Raw genomic sequence first — 21,566 nt, 5'->3', positions numbered from 1 at the left:
AATTGACTTAATTCCTGGTGCATCGCTAGCCAACCGTGCACCATACCCTACCAATCCAGAGGAGACGAAGGAGATTATGCGTCAAGTACAGGAGCTACTCGACAAAGGTTACATACGCGAATCTCTTAGTCCTTGTGTTGTTCCTATTATACTAGTGCCTAAAAATGATGGTACGTCGCGTATGTGTGTTGATTGTAGAGGCATTAATAATATTACTATTCGTTATCGTCATCCTATTCCTAGGCTAGATGATATGCTTGATGAATTGAGTGCCTCTACAATTTTCTCCAAAGTTGATTTGCGTAGTGGATACCATGAAATTCGTATGAAATTGTGAGATGAATGGAAAACAACATTTAAAACTAAGTTTGGTTTATTTGAGTGGTTAGGCATGTGTTTTGGGTTAACTAATGCACCTAGTACTTTCATGAGACTAATGAATGAAGTTTTACATGCTTTCATTGGAAGATTTGTGGTAGTCTATTTTGATGATATACTGATTTATGGCAGATCTTTGGAGGAACATGTGGAACATTTACGTGTTGTTTTTATTGCTCTATCTGATGCACGTTTGTTTGGTAACCTTGGGAAGTGCACCTTCTGCACAGACCGAGTATCTTTTCTTGGCTATGTTGTTACTCCATAGGGAATTGAAGTTGATAAAGCCAAGATTGAAGCTATTGAGAGTTGGTCGCAGCCCAAAATGGTCACACAAGTGAGGAGTTTTCTTGTCCTCGCTGGATTCTATAGGCATTTTATGAGAGATTTCAGCACCATTGTTGCACCTCTCAATGATCTTACAATGAAGGATGTGCCTTTTGTTTGGGGTACTGCACAGGAAGAAGCCTTTACGGTATTGAAAGATAAGTTGACACATGCTCCTATACTCCAAATTCCTGATTTTAGTAAGGCTTTTGAGATTGAATATGATGCTAGTGGAATTGGATTAGTAGGTGTGTTATTACCAGATGGCAACCTGTTGCATACTTTCTGAAAAATTGAGTGGGCGTAGTCTGAATTATTCTACTTATGATAAAGAATTATATGCTCTTGTTCAGACTTTAGAAACGTGGCAACATTATTTATGGGCCAAAGAATTTGTTATACATTCTGATCATGAATCTTCGAAACATATTAAAAGTCAAGCTAAACTAAATCGTAGACATGTTAAATGGGTTGAATTCATTGAGACTTTCCCTTATGTCATTAAACACAAGAAGGGTAAAGAAAATGTTATTGTTGATGCCTTGTCTTGTCGCTATATTGTGCTTTCACAACTTGACTTCAAAAATTTTGGTTTGGAGACCATCAAAGATCAATATGTGCACGGTGCTGATTTTAAAGATGTAATGTAGAATTGTAAAGAAGGAAGAACATGGAACAAGTTCGTCATTAATGATGGATTTGTGTTTCGTACTAACAAGCTATGCATTATAGCTAGCTCCGTTTGTCTTTTGTTGTTGCAGGCGGCGCATGAAGGAGGATTAATGGGACACTTTGGCGTGAAGAATATGGAGGATATACTTGCTACACATTTCTTTTGGCCAAAGATGAGACATGATGTTGAGTGTTTTGTTGCTCGCTGCACTACATGTCAAAAAGTTAAGTCACGACTAAATCCTCATGGTTTATATATGTCGTTGTCTGTACCTAGTGTTCCTTGGGAGGATATATCTATGGACATTGTTTTAGGTTTACCTCGAACAAAGAAGGGGAGGGATAGCATATTTGTGGTCGTGGATAGGTTCTCGAAAATGGCACACTTTATACCATGTCATAAAAGTGATGATGTTGTTAATGTTGCCGATTTGTTCTATCGTGAAATTATTCCCTTGCATGGTGTGCCAAATACTATTGTTTCAGATCATGATACTAAATTTCTTAGCCACTTTTGGAGATGTTTATGGGCTAAGTTGGGGACTAAACTGCTTTTTAGTACTACTTGTCACCCCCAAACTGATGGACAAACTGAAGTAGTCAATAGAACATTGTCTACTATGATTAGGGCTGTTTTGAAGAATAATAAGAAAATGTGGGATGAATTCTTGCCTCATATTGAATTTGCTTATAATCGTTCATTGCATTCTACTACTAAGATGTGCCCTTTTGAAATTGTGTATGGTATCCTACCTCGTGCACCTATTGATTTGTTGCCTCTTCCATCTTCGGAGAAGGTTAATTTTGATGCTAAAGAACGTGATGAATTGATTTTAAAAATGCATGACTTAACTAAGGAAAACATTGAGCGTATGAATGCTAAATATAAACTTGTTGGAGATAAGGGTAGAAAACATGTTGTGTTTGCACCTGGAGATCTTGTTTGGTTACATTTGCGTAAGGATAGATTTCCTAATTTGGGCAAATCAAAGCTACTGCCACGTGTTGATGGTCCTTTTAAGGTGTTAGAGAAAATAAATGATAATGCATATAAACTTGAGCTGCCTACAGATTTTGGGGTTAGTCTCACTTTTAACATTGCAGATTTGAAGGCTTATTTGGGTGAGGAAGATGAGCTTTCGTCGAGGACGACTTCCTTTCAAGAAGGGGAGGATGATGAGGACATCAATACCATTGTTACACCCACAACCCCTGCTGCTATCCATACTGGACCAATTACTAGAGCTCACGCATGCCAATTGAATTATCAGGTACTTTCATTTCTTGGTAACGATTCTAATGTTCATGAGAATATGATGCTGCCTAAATTGGATACATTTGTTTTGCTTACAAATGAAGGGCCTAGCTTGGACAAGAAAGATGAAGCTTGGAGCAAGTTCAAGCATGGCGATGATGGCATGCGCAAGGGGAACAAGAACGGAGTTACATGTGATGATTCCAGGACTTTGAAGCCACCATAATGAGTGCATGAAGCCTTGGACGAAATATACAAGATGCCACTTCATAAATTTCGTCCAGAGGTTATTCTAGGTGCTGCGTCACCTTATTTTTGGGCCAAGCCCATGTAATTTCGAAATACTTGATTATAGGCAGTTTTTAGAGTCTGTATGTGTGGGGAAATAAGAGTTAGGGTTGGTTTCGGACCCCTCCTCCAAGGGCCACGAAATCCCCCCCTCTCTTCATATATACAGTCCTTAGGGCATCATTTAGACTTTGGGTTTTGTTTAGATTAAAGTTCGCCATAGCTGCAACTTCGCGTACTTCACTTGTGTTCAACAACCAGACAAAGGCGTCACAGAGCCCCACCTTTGATCAATAAAGCTTTCCTCTTATATTCGCAATATCCAGATTGCAATCTTAGTTTCTTGCTTGTTCTTTGTTTTCCTGCAGGAAACAGACCTTCATGGTCAGGTTGATCGTGCTCCGGCATGGTCAATAACCTCTCGAAGTTGGTTTAGCGGTTGCTAAGGTGTGACGTCCTCGCACGTTCGTAGTCAGATCGTCAAAGCCGACTTCCTCCAAAACAATAGCCACCATCTCATCGAAAGATGGGACACCTTTGCCTCTATCAAGTGGTATCAGAGCTAGGTGTCCCATCTATGATGTCCCGTCTTTTGATGAGATGGTGGCTATCATCTTGGAGGAAGTCGACTTTGATGATTCGACTACGAACGTGCGAGGATGCCGCGCCTTAGCAATCACTAAACCAACTCTGAGAGGTTATTGACCATGCCGGAGCACGATCAACCTGACCACGAAGGTCTGTTTCCTGCAGGCAAACGAAGAACAAGCAAGAAACTAATATTACAATCTAGATATTGCGAATATAATAGGAAAGCTTTATTGATCAAAGGTGGGGTTCTGTGACGCCTTTGTCTGGTCCTTGAACACAAACGAAGTACGCAAAGTTGCAGCTATGGCGAACTTTAATCAAAACAAAACCCAAAGTCTAAACGATGCACTAAGGGTTGTATATATGGAGGAGAGAGGGGGAATTTCGTGGCCCTTGGAGGAGGGGTCCGAAACCAACCCTAACTCTTGTTTCCCCACACATACGGACTCTGAAAACTGGCTATAATCAAGTATTTCGAAATTACACGGGCCTGGCCCAAAAATAAGGTGACGCAACACCTAGAATAGCCTTGGACGAAATTTATGAAGTGGGATAGCAAGCTTGGCGTGCGGAGCTGAAGATTCCTTTCTCTGTAAACCGACTCTGTACAAACCATAGCCCCCTCCGGTGTCTATATAAATCGGAGGGTTTAGTCCGTAGGAGCAATCATAATCAGACAGGCTAGATGTCTAGGGTTTAGCCATCACGATCTCGAGGTAGATCAACTCTTGTAACCCCTATGCTCATCAAAGTCAATCAAGCAGTAAGTAGGGTACTACCTCCGTTAAGAGGGCCCGAACCTGGGTAAACATTGTGTCCCCTGCCTCCTGTTACCCTCGATCCTTAGACGCACAGTTCGGGAACCCCTACTCGAGATCTGCTGGTTTTGACACCGACATTGGTGCTTTCATTGAGAGTTCCACTGCGCCCTCGTCGAAAGGCTCGATGGCTCCATCAATCATCTACAACAATACTGCCGTAAGGGAGATTTTTCTCCCCAGCCAGATCTTTGTATTCGGCGGCTTCGCACTGCGTGCCAACTCGGTTGGCCACCTAGAGTAGATCGACAGCTACGCCCCTGGTCACCAGATCAGTTTTGGAAATCTAAACTATGTCGCTGATATTTGAGGAGACTTGATCTTTCAAGGGTTCGCGGCCCCAACCACCACTTCGGCCTTAGATCCGGAGCGCGTCACCAGGTTCGAAGACGGGAGTCTAGAACCCGCCGGACTCTCTATAGCTATAGAGCTCAACACTGGAGAACTGGAGAGAATAGCGTCTCCGGCAGCCATCACAAAGTCGGACCCTTCTTCGGATACCAACTCCGAACCCTCGAAGTCCACGTCATGCGGGCTCAGCCAGGAAACTTCGGTCCCCGTCCAAACCTCGCTCTTAAACGAGCCTCTGGACTTAATGCGATCCCTCGTCATCACAGAGCAATAGTCCTGAATTGTGCCCAGCCTGGACTAGGGGCTGAAAATAGGGAAATTTACTTCCTACCCACCACCCACTTTATAGCCACTGTCGAAGATCTAACCGACATGCTCGACTACGCCTCCGAAGACATCGATGGCATGGACGACAATGTTGGAGAGGAGCAGGCCCAAAACCCGCTGTTCACTGGACGCTGGACAGCCACTTCCTCATATGGCGTCTACATGGTGGACACACCTAAAGGAGGCGACGATGATAATGGGAAAAACCCAGTCGAGGACGTACCTCCTGAAATACCGCTGAAGCGTCAACGTCAGTCGCGCCGCTCTAAATCGCATTGCGGAAAGGACAGCAATACTGGCACCAGAGACAATGATACTCCGGAAAACGCTGAAGACCAAGAAGACCCCATCGATCCAACATCCGCATAGGATGATCGGGAGGACATGCAAGTTGACCCTGACGAGCAAGCAGGGAACGACTCGGCAGACAGCAACTATCTGCCACTCTCCGAGGACGATGTAAGCCTCGGCGACGATGACTTTATCATGCCAGAGGAACCCATCGAACAAGAGCGCTTCAAGCGCCGACTAATAGCCACGGCAAGAAGCCTGAAAAAGAAGCAGCAAAAGCTTCAAGCAGACCAAGATCTGCTCAACGACAGATGGACTAATGTCCTGGCAGCCGAAGAGTACGGCCTCGAATGCCCAACAAAGAGTTACCCAAAAAGTAAGCTGCTACCCCAATTCGACGACGAGGCGCTGGAGCCTATACCACCCGCAAGTAACACGACTGGCAGACCCGACCGACCACCATGTGGCCGGGACAGAACGACAACTCAAGCCGAACATCAGCCCGCACCACCTCGCTGTAAAAGCAGAGAAACAATAGCTCGAAAATACACATATGACCTACGACAGGATCTGGAAAATAGAACAGGACAGACCAGATCAATCTACGGGTCACGGGGGCGTGCTGCGGTGCGAGAGGACGGCTATCAAGCCTGGCACGACAAGCATAACCACACCCGGGCCGAAAGCCGCATACGCACGTCATCCAAACTACATCGTGACATGGCCCGATACGGAGGCGCCGCACACCCCCTGTGCTTCATAGATGAGGTAATGGAGCACCAGTTCCCGGAAGGGTTTAAACCCGTGAACATTGAATCATACGACGGCATAACAGATCCTGCAGTATGGATTCAAGATTTTCTTCTCCACATTCACATGGCTCGCGGTGATGATCTGCACTTAAGGGGATTCCCCTAAAACTTAAGGGGCCAGCTCGGCACTGGCTAAACAGCCTACCAGTAAACTCTATTGGTAGTTGGGAGGACTTGGAGGACGCTTTCAGAGATAACTTCCAAGGCACCTATGTTCGGCCCCCCAGACACCGACGACCTTAGTCACATAATCCAGCAACCTGGGCAATCGGCCCGGCAGCTCAGGACCAGGTTCTTAATTAAGAAGAACCAGGTTGTGGATTGTCCGGGCGCCGAAGCCCTCGCGGCCTTCAAGCATAGCGTCCGAGACGAGTGGCTCGCCTGACACCTCGGCCAAGAAAAGCCGAAGTCCATGGCAGCCCTTACCACACTTATGACCTGCTTCTGCGCGGGAGAGGATAGCTGGCTCGCTCGTAGAAGCAATAGCACTAGCGACCCCGGAACCCCCAAAGCCAGGAACGGCAACGGCAAGCCACGACGCAACGAACACAAGCGTCAAAGCAATAATGAAGGAGCCCAAGACACGGCGGTCAATGCCGGATTCAGCAGCCCCAAACCCGGTCAACGGAAGAAGCCATTCAAGGCAAACAGAGATGGCCCATCCAGTCTAGACAGAATACTAGACCAGCCTTGCCAAATTCACGGCACTCCCGATAAACCTGCCAATCATACCAATAGAAATTTTTTAGGTCTTTAAGCAGGCCGGCAAACTTAACGTCGAACACAAGGGAAAAGGATCGCCAAGCGACGAGGAATCCCAAGAGCCTTGTCAACCGAACACAGGGATACAGAAGCAATTTCCTCCTGAGGTAAAAACAGTGAATATGATATATGCACACATATCCCTAAGAGGGAGCGCAAACGTGCACTACGGGACGTCTACGCCATAGAGTTGGTCGCCCCAAACTTCAACCCATGGTCGGTGAGGGAGTCCTGGATTAGGGGGTGTCCGGATAGCCGGACTATAACCTTTGGCCGGACTCCTGGATTATGAGGATACAAAATTGAAGACTTCGTCCCGTGTCCGGATGGGACTTTCCTTAGCGTGGAAGGCAAGCTTGGCGATACGTATATGTAGATCTCCTCCCATTGTAACCGACTATTGTAACCCTAGCCCTCTCTGGTGTCTATATAAACTGGAGGGTTTTAGTCCATAGGATGAACAACAACTACAACAGACAATCATGCCATAGGCTAGCTTCTAGGGTTTAGCCTCTATGATCTCATGGTAGATCTACTCTTGTACTACCCATATCATCAATATTAATCAAGCAGGACGTAGGGTTTTACCTCTATCAAGAGGGCCCGAACCTAGGTAAAACATCGTGTTCCCTGCCTCCTGTTACCATCCGCCTTAGACGCACAGTTCGGGACCCCCTACCCAAGATCCGCCGGTTTTGACACCAACATTGGTGCTTTCATTAAGAGTTCCTCTATGTCATCACCTTTAGGCCCGATGGCTCCTCCGATCTTCAACAACGATGCGGTCCAGGGTGAGACCTTTCTCCCCGGACAGATCTTCGTATTCGGCGGCTTTGCACTGCGGGCTAATTCGCTTGGCCATCTGGAGCAGATCGAAAGCTACGCCCCTGGCCATCAGATCAGATTTGGAAGTTTGAACTACACGGCCGACATCCGCAGAGACTTGATCTTCGATGGATCCGAGCCATAGCCGGGTGCGCCGCACTGTCATGATGGGTATGACCTAGCTCTGCCACCGAACAGTACCCTAGAGGCCGCGCCTGCATCAACTCCGACCCTTAGCTCGGAGCAAACTGCGCCGATCGAGGACGGGTGGCTAGACACCGCCTCAGGGGCTGCAGTCTCAACGGCGATCGAGCCGAACACCAGCCTCATCCTCTGCGAAGCCCGTGACTCCAAGGTGCCGGACTCTTTTCCGGACTCCGAACCTTCCGCGCCCCTACCAATCGAATCCGATTGGGCGCTGATCATAGAATTCACCGCGGCTGATATCTTTCAGCACTCGCCCTTCGGCGATATTCTGAATTCACTAAGGTCTCTCTCTTTGTCAGGAGAGCCCTGGCCGGACTATGGCCAACAAGATTGGGATGTGGACGACGAAGAAATTTGATGCCCACCCACCACCCACTTCGTAGCCACTGTCGATGATTTAACCGACATGCTCGACTTCGACTCCGAAGACATCGATGGTATGGATGATGATGTAGGAGACGAACATGAACCAGCGCCTATAGGGCACTGGAAAGCCACCTCATCATACGATATATACATGGTGGATACACCCAAAGAAGGCAATGGCGACGAGATAGCAGAGGATGACCCCTCCAAGAAGCAACCCAAGCGCCAACGTCGGCGGCGCCGCTCTAAGTCCCGCCAAAGCAAAAGTGGTGATACCGACACAGGAGATGATAATACTCCGGATAGTGCCGAAGATAACAACAATCCCCTCCAGCAAGACTTAGAACAGGAGAATGGAGGAGCCAGCCCTCCTGAGAGAGCGACAGATGGAGAAGAGGAGGATGATAATTACATGCCCCCCTCCAAAACGAGGCAAGCCTCGGCGACGAAAAATTCGCAGTGCCAGAGGATCCCATCGAACAAGAGCGCTTCAAACGCCAGCTTATAGCCACGGCAAATAGCCTTAAGAAAAAGCAGCAGCAGCTTCAAGCTGATCAGGATCTGCTAGCTGACAGATGGACTAAAATCCTCGCGGCCGAGGAATATAAACTCGAGCGCCCCTCCAAGAATTACCCAAAGTGTAGGTTGCTACCTTGACTGGAGGAAGAAGCATATGATACGGCTGATCGGCCACCTCATGGCCGCGATAGAGAGGCATTCCAGCCAAAAACTCAGCCTCCACCCCGACGCCATTCAAATAAAAAGGCATGGGGAGATACGCCAGACCTGCGAGACATATTGGAGGACAAAGCAAAGCATGCAAGATCGATCTACGGATCACGAGGGCGCTCCACTCTGCGAGACGATAAACGTCACGCCGGATACAGTAAAAGCAAATCCGGCCGGGCCGAACACAGCGGGCAAGACCCATTCGAGTTGCGTCGCGATATAGCCCAATACAGAGGCGCCGCACACCCCTTATGCTTCACAGATGAAGTAATGGATCATCAAATCCCAGAAGGTTTCAAACCTGTAAATATTGAATCATACGATGGCACAACAGATCCCGCAGTATGGATCGAGGATTTCCTCCTCCACATCCACATGGCCCGCGGTGACGACTTACACGCCATCAAATACCTCCCACTAAAGCTCAAGGGACCAGCACGGCATTGTCTTAACAGCTTGCCAGCCGAGTCCATCAGCTGTTGGGAAGATCTGGAAGCTGCATTCCTCGACAACTTCCAGGGCACTTATGTGCGACCACCAGACGCCGATGACTTGAGCCACATAATTCAACAGCCATAAGAGTCGGCCAGACAATTCTGGACTCGGTTCCTTACAAAGAAAAATCAAATCGTCAACTGTTCGGATGCAGAGGCCTTAGCGGCTTTCAAACACAACATCCGAGAGGAGTGGCTAGACCGGCACCTTGGTCAGGAAAAGCCGAAATCTATGGCAGCCCTCACGACACTCATGACCCGCTTTTGTGCGGGAGAAGACAGATGGCTGGCTCGTAGTAATAACATATCAAAGAACCATGGTACTTCGGATACCAAGGGCGGCAATAGCAGGTCACATCACAACAAACAAAAGCGCCGCATTAACAGCGATAATAACGAGGATACGGCAGTCAATGCCGGATTCAAAGGCTCTAGACCCGGTCAGCGGAAAAAGCCATTCAAACAAAGTACGCCGGGGCCGTCCAGCTTGGACCGTATACTCGATCGCTCGTGTCAAATACACGGCACCCCAGAAAAGCCATCCAATCACACCAACAGGGATTGTTGGGTGTTCAAGCAGGCCGGCAAGTTAATTGCCGAAAACAAGGACAAGGGGCCACATAGCGATGACGAGGAGGATCCCCAGCAGCCACACAACGGAGGACAGAAGAGGTTTCCCCCACAAGTGTGGACGGTGAACATGATATACGCAACCCACATCCCCAAGAGGGAGCGGAAGTGTGCGCTCAGGGACGTATATGCATTGGAGCTAGTCGCCCCAAAGTTCAACCTGTGGTCCTCCTATCCGATCACTTTCGATCAGAGGGACCATCCCACTAGTATCCGTCATGGCGGATTCGCCGCACTGGTTCTGGACCCAATCATTGACGGATTTCACCTCACTCGAGTCCTTATGGATGGCGGCAGCAGCCTGAACCTGCTTTACCAGGACACAGTGCACAAAATGGGTATAGACCCCTCAAGGATCAAACCCACAAAAATGACCTTTAAAGGCATCAGTCCAGGTGTAGAGGCCCATTGCACAGGCTCAATTACACTGGAAGTGGTCTTCAGATCCCCGGATAACTTCCGAAGCGAAGAATTAATCTTTGATATAGTCCCGTTCCGCAGTGGCTATCATGCATTGCTCGGGTGAACCGCATTTGCGAGATTCAATGCGGTACCGCATTACGCATACCTCAAGTTCAAGATGCCAGGACCCCGGGGGGTCATCACAGTCAATGGAAACACAGAGCGCTCTCTCCGTACGGAGGAGCACACTGCGGCCCTCGCAGCAAAAGCGCAAAGCAGCCTCTCAAGGCAATCCACCAGTTTGGCGTTTCAAGACCCGGACACCTTCAAGCACGCTTGGAGTAATCGGCAACTAGACCGCATGGCACAATCTGAGCTCGCGTAGCAATGCGGCCCCCACCCCAGTCCCAACCAAGCGGCGAAATCCGTGCCACGCATACATAATTACGCATTAAAAATACCATGGGCATAGGTGGGGAGGGGGCACAACTATGGCACGCCCCAAGTGGCAGCCTAAACTGCACTAGGGGCTTCCCGCTCTGTTATTTTTCTCTTTCAGGACTTTAATCTCTGGAAACCCCGTCCGGCAGCATGATTTCCGAACACATGATGCAGCAACCAAGGAGGCAAAAAGCTACGTCACACCACGGAACTGCCAGGTGGATTACGATAACGAGTGAAATATTTGCTTTAATACTATTCCTCAACTTGCCCTTGGAAGGGACATAGTCCCACTCTTTGCTTATCACACTATATGTATCATTCTGCTTTAACGCACCCTTTTTGAATAAACAATGAATAACATCATGACTATTATTGCATTCTTGTTATATATATGTGTGTGTGTTCATTAACGACGCCTGGCAACCGTACACTTTGGTACGACCAATACACCAGGGGCTTACGTACCCCACAATATGGTGTGAAAAGTCCGAACACTTTCACAAGTGCGGCACCCCGAACTTATAGCCTTACATGCATCAGCTCCGAATCATGTCTTTGGTCAAATGTTGGGTTTGCTCGGCTCCTATGTTTTGGTACCTTACGTTCCGCTCTATCGGCTAAGGTAGCGCTAGGAGAACTACTACGATTGTGCCCCGGTTCTGCCGGGCTGAGCACCCCAGTAGAGAAAGCTAAAACTGACTGTCATGATAAGGTGAGAGACTGGTCGCTGTTCAGCGAGGTTTTCGAGTCCCTAAAGACTTATGTCGCTTAGGGCGAGGGGCCGGCCCTGTCCAGCTTAAAGGCGTGTATCGTGCCCCGAATTCGGCCTTCCGAATACCAAGGGCTTCGCCGAAATTTAAAATTATAGAATTCTATGGCTAAGTGAGAGTGATAAAGCATCATTAGTCCAGTTGCCTTGTTAGTTGTCCTGAGCACCTCCCTCGAAGGACCCAAATATGGGAACAAGAGTGCTCAGGTTTATCCCGAACACCCCAGCACTCGTGGCATGGGGGCAGAAGCCGAGGACTAGCCATCTCTCAGATTGATAAAGAGCCAAACAGAATGTAATATTTTAAATTCACACAAGTGTTGCATAGCGCATATTAAACAAGTTTTCATCATACAGGATCACACGAGCAAGTTTACTCAAATATTGCATCCTTTGAACATTCGTCCGCTACAAGATGGGCAACCTTCAGGACACCCTCATAATAAATCTCGGGGGTGCGATGCTCCTTGCCCTACGGCGGCCCTTCCTTGATCAGCTTCACATCATCTAGCTTGGCCCACTGCACCTTCATACGGGCGAAAGCCTGGCGTGCACCTTCGATGCAGATGGACCTCTTGACGACCTCCAGCCATGGGCAGGCATCCACAAGCCGCCTCACCAGGCCAAAGTAGCTGTTCGGAAGGGCGTCGCCAGGCCATAGCCGGACTATAAGGCCCTTCATGGCCTGTTCAGCCTCCTTGTGCAGCTCGACCAGCTGCTTTAGCTGGTCTCTCAGAGGCATCGGGTGTTCGGTCTCAGTATACTGAGACCAGAACAGCTTCTCCGTTGAGCTTCCCTCCTGGAGAGCTCCGAATTCGGGTAAGTAATCGGTAATTTACTTTCACATGCTTGCTTTGCATATGGAATGCCTTACCCGCCGCTATTTTCTTCATTGCGTCAACCTCCTGGAGGGCCTTTTGGGCCTCGGCCTTGGCACTCTTTGCGCTCTCAGGGGCCGAGGCAAGCTCAGACTCTCGCGTCTTCGAGTCAAGCTCCAACGCCTCGTGCTTCATCATGAGAGCCTGGAGCTCTTGCTGCACCTCGCCCACACGAGCCTCTTGTTTTTCCCGCTCGGTGCGCTCCTTGGCCGCTTTATCTTTGGCCTTGGTCAGCGCTTGCTTCAGGGTCGCCACCTCGGTCATGGCCCTGGCAAATATACGATGATCCTGTCATTTTGCAATCGCGTCTTCTTTTATATATACATATCTGCAGACGGGGTATTACTTACCCTTGTTCTCCTCGAGCTGCCTCTTGGCAAGGCCGAGCTCTTTCTTGGACCCCTCAAGGTCCTGCTTCAGTATGGCGACCTCCGCAGTAAGTGCGGCGGACGCCAGCAGCGAGGCCTGCATACGCATATTGACATACTTATGTTAGACTCCTGCGATATTATTTGATCCTATGTTCGGCTTTTCTTTGAGAACACCGAACAAAGCATCAGGGCTACTGTCTATGTGGTAATATTTTTCCTATATTTTAAAACACTTACCTCAAAGCCTGTTAGAAGGCTGGCACAAGCTTCAGTCAATCCGCTCTTGGCGGACTGAACCTTCTGGACCACCGCACTCATAATAGTATGGTGCTCCTCGTCGATGGAAGCGCTGAGAAGCGCTTCCAGCAGATTTTCCGGTGCCTCTGGATGGACAGAGGTCACCGGCACAGGCGGCTTGCCCCTCTTAGGAAGCCGCCTGCCCGAGCCCGGAACCACTGGAGGTTCCGGCGCGGTGTTCGGCTGAGGGCCGAACTCGGAGCTCTCAGGGGCCTTGTCCCCTCGGCTCCCAGAGTCTGGGAGGCCGCCTTGAGGCACCTCCGGGACTGTCTCCCCTCGACCCGGTGCCTCATGAGACAGCACATCGGCGTCATCCGCAGGATGAGGGGAGGTGGCGGTTGGGACTAGATCGCTATCCATGTCCGACGAGCCCAGGGAGCCGTCCGATGATACATCGATACTGGCTCGTGGCGGCCTGCATAATCATGTTCAGCGTTAGGGAAAGCAGTGCGACAAAGGAATGCTACGAGTTACTTTGGTTTCCGAATACTTATGATCTCCCCAGGGGCTTGGCCCTGGGCAACCACTCGTCTTCGTCTTCATCGGCGGCGGTGGAGCTGTCTGGAAGGAGAATCCTTCCCTTCTTGGACCCTTCGGCCCCCCAGTTGGGACGGCCTTCCTTTTCTTCTCTCCCCCGCCTGGAGGGGGAGCATCTTCTTCTTCCTCCTCCTCTTCGGTGGAGGAGTGTGCCGCAGAGTTATCAGACGATGAGTCCGATAACACCTGGTGCCGGCAACTCTTTCGGGTTCCCTTGGCCTTCTTGGTCTTCTCCGACACCTTGTAAGGAGTTGGAGTCAGCATCTCCGTCAGGAGAGCTCCCGCAGTGTCTTCGGTCAAAGGGGTCGGACAGTTAATATGCCCCAACGTCTCCACCCAGTCCTGTCAAAGGCATGGAGATTAGACCCCGCATATAATTAAGCTAGGGGAAAATGTCCTACGGGACGTATTGAACTCACCGAACGCGCTAGGCACTTTGCGCTTAGTCCGCGGTCCTCGGCGAGAGAAGGAGGGACCTCGGTGCCCTTGAACAACACCTTCTAGACGTCCTTGTGCGTCATATCAAAGAGCTCGCTCAGAGTCTGGTGCCGGGCCGGGTCGAACTCCCACAAGTTAAAATCCCGTTGTTGACATGGGAGGATCTGGAGGATGAGCATAACCTGGACTATGTTGACAAGCTTGAGCTTCTTGCTTGCCATACTCCGGATACATTTCTAGAGTCCATCCAGCTCCACCGATGAACCCCACGACAAGCCCTTCTCTTTCCAGGAAGTGAGCCATGTAGGGAATCCGGATCGAAACTCGGGGGATGCCGCCCATTTGGCGTCGCGCAGCTCGGTGATGTAGAACCACGCCGATTGCCATCCCTTTATTGTCTCCACGAAGGAGCCTTCAAGCCATATAACGTTGGGCATCTTGCCCACCATGGCTCCGCCGCATTCTGCTTGTTGGCCTCGTACCACCTTCGGCTTGATATTGAAGGTCTTTAACCACAGGCCGAAGTGGGGTCGGATGTGGAGGAAAGCCTCACACATGACGATGAACGCCAAAATGTTGAGGACGAAGTTCGGGGCCAGATCATGAAAGTCCAGCCCGTAGTAGAACATGAGACCACGGACGAATGGATGGAGGGGAAACCCCAGTCTGCGGAGGAAGTGGTGGAGGAAAACTACCCTCTCATGAGGTTCCAGGGTAGGGACGATCTGCCCCGCGGCGGGCAGCCGATGCGCGATATTCACGGCTAAGTATCCGGCTCCGCGCAGCTTCTTGATGTCTCCCTCCGTGACGGAGGAGACCATCCACCTGCCTCCCGCTCCGGACATTGTTGGAGAAGGTTGAGGTGGGAAGTGCGGACTTGGGCGCTAGAGCTCGAGTGTGCAAAAACGGATGAGCAAAGGAGGAAGAAGGCATGGATGGAAAGGTGAATCCTTATCCCTTTATATGGGCGGACGAAACTAAGCGTCCCCACTAGCCTGGTAAAACTCGCTTATCCCCCAAGCGCTGTAATCGATGGCGCGGTTGGGTTACCCACGCCCGTATTGATGAGAATCCCGTAATAAGGGGACACAATCTCTGCTTTGACAAGACGTGTCAAAAAACTGCCTCGCGTTATGTGCGGGGCTAGTTAAAGGAAACGGTTTGAATAATCACCGGGCCATGACATAACGTCATGCCACCAAAACAAGTCAGCAAATTAGATTTGCGAAAATATTATTCTCTCTACGGTGGTATGTGGAACTTATTTTTCAGAGCCGGACACTATCCTTGTGTTCAAAATCTTCTATGAAGTATTCGGAGGAGGAACCCGCCTTGCAATGCCGAAGACAATCTGCGCGCCGGACTCGTCGTCATTGAAGCCTGGTTCAGGGGCTACTGAGGGAGTCCTAGATTAGGGGGTGTCCGGATAGCCGGACTATAACCTTTGGTCGGACTCCTGGACTATGAAGATACAAGATTGAAGACTTCGTCCCGTGTCCGGATGGGACTTTCCTTGGTGTGGAAGGCAAGCTTGGCGATACGGATATGTAGATCTCCTCCCATTGTAACCGACTCTGTGTAACCCTAGCCCTTTCCGGTGTCTATATAAACCGGAGGGTTTTAGTCCATAGGACGAACAACAACTACAACAGACAATCATGCCATAGGCTAGCTTCTAGGGTTTAGCCTCTCTGATCTCGTGGTAGATCTACTCTTGTACTACCCATATCATCAATATTAATCAAGCAGGACCTAGAGTTTTACCTCTATCAAGAGGGCCCGAACCTAGGTAAAACATCATGTTCCCTGCCTCCTGTTACCATCCGCCTTAGACCCATAGTTCGGGACCCCCTACCCGAGATCCGCCGGTTTTGACACCGACAGTCGGCTTGTCCAATCACCTTCGATCGAAAGGACCACCCAACCAGTATCCGTCACGGAGGTTCGGCAGCTCTGGTTCTTGATCCAATCATCAACGGATTCCACCTTACGCGAGTTCTCATGCATGGCGGAGTAGTCTCAATCTACTCTACCAAGACACTGTCCGCAAAATGGGCGTTGATCCGTCAAGAATCAAGCCCACCAGAACCACCTTCAAAGGAGTAATACCTGGCGTAGAGGCCCGCTGTACGGGCTCGATCACGCTGGAAGTAGTCTTCGGCTCGCCGGACAACTTCCGAAGCGAAGACTTGATCTCCGACATAGTCCCTTTTTGCAGCGGCTATCACGCACTTCTCAGACAAACCGCTTTTGCCCGCTTCAATGCGGTCCCGCACTATGCCTATTTGAAGCTCAAGATGCCCAGTCCACGTGGCGTCATTACAATCAATGGAAACATGGAGCGCTCCATCCGTACTAAGGAGCATACCGCGGCCATTGTGGCCGAAATACAATGCGGATGTATCAAGCCGCACACCTCCTCGGCTATTAAGCCACCGGACTTCACCGCGCAAGAACGGTCAGTTCTGCATGCTGGCAGTCCGGCAACCTTAGGGCTGGATTAGCAGCTTCGTCTCCATCGACCGCCACGAGCATCAGCGAAATTCGTACCACGCGTGCACAATTATGCACTCAAAATACCTTGGGCATCAGCGAAGGCAATATACGGACATGCCTATAACACGGTTCAACCCTATACGGCATCCCCCTTTATTTAATCATCTTTTCTTTTTCACCACAGGTGAATCAAAACCTACTCATTCTTCGGACCCACGAGGACTCTTTCCGAGCCTGGTTCCGTATAGATGGCCGAAGACCATTCCTTAAAAGGAATCTTTCTTATTTGGGCGAAAGCGGCGCAGACGTGCGGCTGGAAGGTGCGAAGCATTTTGTAGACCACAACTTCACTCAAGAACCTGTATAGAGCTTTTCCCTTAGCCCTAGACCACCGACATGTAAAATGTCCTTGGTGATTATGGCACCTTCTGTAAAATTACGTTTTGACATATCAATAAGATCTTAGTGAACCAAAATACTAATTCGGTATCGTCTTTACTTATAGACCTTATTGCGCCTATCAAGTTGTCTCACACACACACACCTCGGCATAAAATTGCCAGGGGCTCTATAAGGCAACATATGTGTTGCCAAACAGAAGTCCGAACAACTTTACAGCACAATTCAGTGTCCCGAGCTCGGCATTATATGCATCGGCTCCGAATCATGTCTTTGGTCAATAGTTGGGTTGCCCGGCTCCTGTGCTTGCTACCTTACATTCCGTCTAATCGGCTAGGGTAGTAAAGGGAGAACTACCGCGATTGTGTTTCTGTTCGTCTGGTTAAGCACCTCACTAGAGAAAGCCGAAAATTGACTGTCATGATGCAACGAGAGTTGGTCAACCACTTGGTGATTTATTACAATCCTTAGCGATTTTTTCATATTACACGAAGGACCGCTTCCTGGTCACATATGTAACACATCCGCATGAGGGTAACCGCATACATACCAGGGGCTACCTAAATAGACCCATTGTCAAACTCCTATAGCTAAGTGAGAGCAATAAAACCGAATAGTCTAATTGCCTGGTTCGCCGCACTGACACCTCCTTTAAAGGACCAAGACTTTGGGTTAAGTGTAGTCATGTGCAATTCCGAACACCCCAGTAGCATCTACATGGGATTGGAAGCCGATGACTGGGAACTCTCAGATATAATAAACGGCCGCACAGGAGGATAAAAACTTTTCATCAAGGAATGAATACATTACAAAACACTTAGTTCATAATACAAACCCCCGATAGGTTGGACTCTTTTATTCGAACACTACGTCCTTAGAGCATTGGCCCTCTATAATATGAGCATCTTTTAGCACGTCCTCAAAATAGCACTCTAGTGTGCGGTGGGCCATGCTTTCGGGAGGACCCTCAACTGCCACCTTTTCAGCATTCATTTTTACCCAGTGCATTCTGACATAGGCGAAAGCCATACGCGCTCCTTCTATACAGGACCACCTCTTGACGGCGTCAATTTGGGGCAGCGCATCGGCGAGACGCCGCACAAGGCCAAAGTAGCTGTCCGGAATGGCTTCAGCAGGCCACAGCCGGACTATGACGTCCTTCATGGCTGCGTTGGACATCTTATGCAGCTCTGCCCATTGTGCCATCTGGTCATTTAGCAGTACGGGACGCTCCTGCCCCATAAACTACGACCAGAAGAGCTTCTCCGTCGCATACCCCTGATAACCCACAAGTATAGGGGATCAATTGTAGCCTCTTTTGATAAGTAAGAGTGTCAAACCCAACAAGGAGCTAAAGGTAGAACAAATATTCCCTCAAGTTCTATCGACCACCGATACAACTCTACGCACACTTAACGTTCCCTTTACCTAGAACAAGTATGAAACTAGAAGTACTTTGTAGGTGTAACAGGATAGGTTTGCAAGAATATAAAGAGCACGTAAATAAAAACTAGGGGCTGTTTTAGGTAAAGAAGCAATAAAGTTAGTATAGTGAGTGCGGAAAAGTGGTGGTAGGAGTTGCGAAATTGTCCCTAAGCAATTGACTATGTTACTAGACCGATAGCAAGTTTTATGTGGGAGAGGCCACTGCTAGCATGTCATCACTGACTTGGAATTCTATGAACTTATGATTGGAACTATTAGCAAGCATCCACAACTAATGTTCCTTAAGGTAAAACCCAACCATAGCATTAAGATATATTGGTCCCCCTTCAATCATCTATGCATCAATTTCTATGCTAGGTTGAAGCTTATGTCATTCTTGCCCTCCAATACGTAGTCCTATCAACATACAACTAACCCTATGGTGTGATCCATGCGCGTGCTCATATGATGGGCACCAAAGGACAGCAACATAACCACAAGCAAATTAAACCAATCATAGCAATTCACCAATTACCGATAGGACAATGAAAATCTACTCAGACATCATAGGATGGCAACACAGCATTGGATAATAATATGAAGCATAAAGCACCATGTTCAAGTAGAGGTTACAGCGGGTTACGGGAGAGTGCACCGCTATAGATAGATGGGAGAAGGTGATGAAGACATTAGTGAAGATGACAGAGGTGTTGGTGTAGATCGTTGTCGCGATGATGGCCTCGGTGGCATCCCGGCGCCACCGGGAGAGAGGGGGAGAGGGGCCCCCTACTTCTTCTTCTTCTTCCTTGACCTTCTCCCTAGATGGGAGAAGGGTTTACCCCCTGGTCCTTGGCTTCCATGGTTTGGGAGGGGCGAGAGCCCCTCCGAGATTGGATCTGTCTCTTTGTCTCTCTCTGTTTCTGCGTTCCAGATTGTGGCCTTTCACCGTTTCTTATATTCCTAAAGATCCGTAACTCCGATTGGGCTGAAATTTTAACACGATTTGTATCCGGATATTGTCTTTCTTGCCGCGAAATAAGGGCACCAACCGCCTTATGGGGTGGCCACGAGGGTCAAGGGCGCGCCCACCCCCTGGGGCATGCCCCTCCCTCATGGCCCCCTCGGGCATCGTCTCGCGTTGATTCTTCTTCCCAAAAATCACATATATTCCAAAAAAATCTTCGTAAGTTTTTATCCCGTTTGGACTCCGTTTGATATGAATTCTCTGCGAAACAAAAAACATGCAACAAACAGGAACTGGCACAGGGCACTGGATCAATATGTTAGTCCCACAAATAGTATAAAAAGTTGCCAAAAGTATATGAAAGTTGTATAATATTGGCATGGAACAATCAAAAATTATAGATACGGCGGAGACGTATCAGCATCCCCAAGCATAATTCCTACTCGTCCTCAAGTAGGTAAATGATAAAAAAGATAATTTTTGATGTGGAATGCTACCTAGCATAATCTTGATCATGTAATCTAATCATGGCATGAATATTAAGACACGAGTGATTCAAAGCAATAGTCTATCATCTGACATTAAGACAATAATACTTCAACCATACTAATAAACCAATCATGTCATTTCAAAATAACATGGCCAAAGAAAGTTATCCCTACAAAATCATATGGTCTGGCTATGCTCCACCTTCACTACACAAAGTATTCAATTCATGCACAACCCCAATGACAAGCCAAGAAATTGTTTCATAGTTTTGATGTTCTCAAACCTTTTCAACTTTCACGCAATACATGAGCATGAGCCATGGATATAGCACTATAGGTGGAATAGAATATTATGGTGGAGGTTGTGTGGAGAAGACAAAAAGGAGGAAGTCTCACATCAACATGACTAATCAATGGGCTATGGAGATGCCCATCAATTGATGTCAATGCAAGGAGTAGGATTGCCATGCAACACATGCACTATAGCTATAAGTGTATGAAAGCTCAAACTAATACTAAGTGGGTCTGCATCCAACTTGCTTGCTCATGAAGACCTAGGGCACTTGAGGAAGCCCATCGTTGGAATATACAAGCAAAGTTCTATAATGAAAATTCCCACTAGTATAAGAAAGTGATAACTCAAGAGACTCTCTATATGAAGAACATGGTGCTACTCTGAAGCACAAGTGTGGTAAAAGGATAGTAACATTGTCCCTTCTCTCTTTTCTCTTCTTCTTTTTCTTCTTTTTTTCTTCTTTTTTTCTTCTTTTTTTGTAGGCTTCTTTGGCCTCTCTCTTTTTTTTGGGGAGGGGGCTTCTCTGGCCACTTTTATTTTGATAATATCACATGGGACAATGTTCTAATAATGATGATCATCACACTTTTCTTTACTTACAACTCAATATTACAACTCGATACTAGAACAAAGATATGACTCTATATGAATGCCTCTGGCGGTGTACCGGGATGTGCAATGATCTAGCATAGCAATGACATCAAAAAACGGACAAGCCATGAAAACATCATGCTAGCTATCTTACGATCATGCAAAGCAATATGACAATGATGCTCAAGTCATGTATATGAAGATGATGGAAGTTGCATGGCAATATATATCGGAATGGCTATGGAAATGCCATGATAGGTAGGTATTGTGGCTGTTTTGAGGAAGATATAAGGAGGCTTATGTGTGATAGAGCATATCATATCACGGGGTTTGGATGCACCAGCTAAGTTTGCACCGACTCTCAAGGTGAGAAAGGGCAATGCATGGTACCGAAGAGGCTAGCAATGATGGAAGGGTGAGAGTGTGTATAATCCATGGACTCAACATTAGTCATAAAGAACTCACATACTTATTGCAAAAATCTATTAGTCATCGAAACAAAGTACTACACGCATGCTCCTAGGGTGATAGATTGGTAGGAAAAGACCATCGCTTGTCCCTGACCGCCACTCATAAGGAATACAATCAATAAATACCTCATGCTCCAACTTCGTTACATAACGGTTCACCATACGTGCATGTTACAGGA

The sequence above is a fragment of the Triticum aestivum genome, chromosome 6A, assembly GCF_018294505.1.
Source record: "Triticum aestivum cultivar Chinese Spring chromosome 6A, IWGSC CS RefSeq v2.1, whole genome shotgun sequence".
Classification (NCBI taxonomy): domain Eukaryota; kingdom Viridiplantae; phylum Streptophyta; class Magnoliopsida; order Poales; family Poaceae; genus Triticum; species Triticum aestivum.
This window is presented reverse-complemented; position numbering follows the sequence as displayed.